Source organism: Rhagoletis zephyria, unplaced genomic scaffold, assembly GCF_001687245.7.
Source record: "Rhagoletis zephyria isolate East Lansing unplaced genomic scaffold, Rhagoletis_zephyria_1.1 Rzeph_scaffold_81768, whole genome shotgun sequence".
NCBI classification, from domain to species: Eukaryota; Metazoa; Arthropoda; class Insecta; order Diptera; family Tephritidae; genus Rhagoletis; species Rhagoletis zephyria.
This window is the reverse complement of record NW_016238816.1, coordinates 1-1,084: the sequence shown is the minus strand read 5'-3', so window position 1 is coordinate 1,084 and position 1,084 is coordinate 1. Positions and strand designations below refer to the sequence as shown.

The 1,084-nt window shown below is 38.9% G+C and overlaps 1 long non-coding RNA gene across 1 annotated transcript; it reads left to right on the top strand.

Annotated features, from left to right (window-relative positions):
- Positions 1 to 185: 185 nt before the first annotated feature.
- On the top strand, positions 186 to 1,078 carry LOC108357648 (uncharacterized). The gene is made up of 3 exons (XR_001846664.1): positions 186 to 531; positions 624 to 731; positions 794 to 1,078. It is a non-coding gene; the product is annotated as an uncharacterized LOC108357648 (long non-coding RNA).
- Positions 1,079 to 1,084: the final 6 nt, after the last annotated feature.

The window sequence follows — 1,084 nt, the reverse complement described above, 5'->3', positions numbered from 1 at the left end:
GAAGGCAGTCTCCAAATTCACCGAAGGTTGTTTACTGGTTATATTGTGGTCGTGTGGGCAGGTTATACTTTTTGCTGCCGGGTCTGTACTTACCCGAAGCCCGGGAGGCCGAACTCTTTTAAATAAAAACTATGACAATTAAAAACACAGTATACCAGTAGAAAAGGTTTTTGTTTTTGTAGCTGTTTCGTGGTGAAAGTCCTTTATGGGGACCAAATTTCCCCACAAGAAATTGAGCGCATGGTTGCTTTTGCGTCCCAAAAGAATGAATATAAGAAAACATTAAAAAAAAGTCTAAGGTAATACAATTATATTCAACTAAAAATAATCACAATAATTTGCACTTATGAGTTAATGTGATAATCATGTGTAAAAACTCTTTGCAACTATTATTTATCACAAAATAATTTTGCGGATCAGATTGCTCTGAGCGCTTGTGTGGTTTACCAAGAAAATGCAGCCCTGTTGGTTTTCATTTCTGTATCGCATCGCGGTGAGTTTCTATTTCTTGGTAATTCGGTTTGTGAAATGGTAAACAATTTATTGAAATTTATTTGTTTGATGTGTATAACATTTCATTAATGCAATTTTCTGCCTTTTCCGACTATTAATTACAAGCACAGCATCATCATGGTGATTGCAAGAACTACTGCAATCCCTGCGGTTTTTCCTCTTGGTAAATGCGTTCTGGTCGTGACCAAGGGTGGTCTCCCAAATCGGCCGGGAATAAGGTTAGTCATTTTAAATTTTATATCTTTGTTCGTCGACATTATATGACATGTCATCATTGCAGGCTATTGTTGCAGAACAAAACGCCGCAACCACTGCTGTGGTAAATATGTTCCAGCAGAACTGCCCACCGCCGTCGGTGTAATGATTTCGATAGCTGAACAAACGCCATCTTCTGGGCATTCCCACAGCTTGCCGACACTAGCTATTACATCACGTGTGAATGCAACTGCGGCTAAATTTGGTTATTAACAGTGCAATAGTACCATATCATTGGCAAAAACAATAAGGGCTGCTGGCACATACGAGGTTGTAAAGTTTTTGGTATCGATGAACTTACTCGAAGAAGACGATG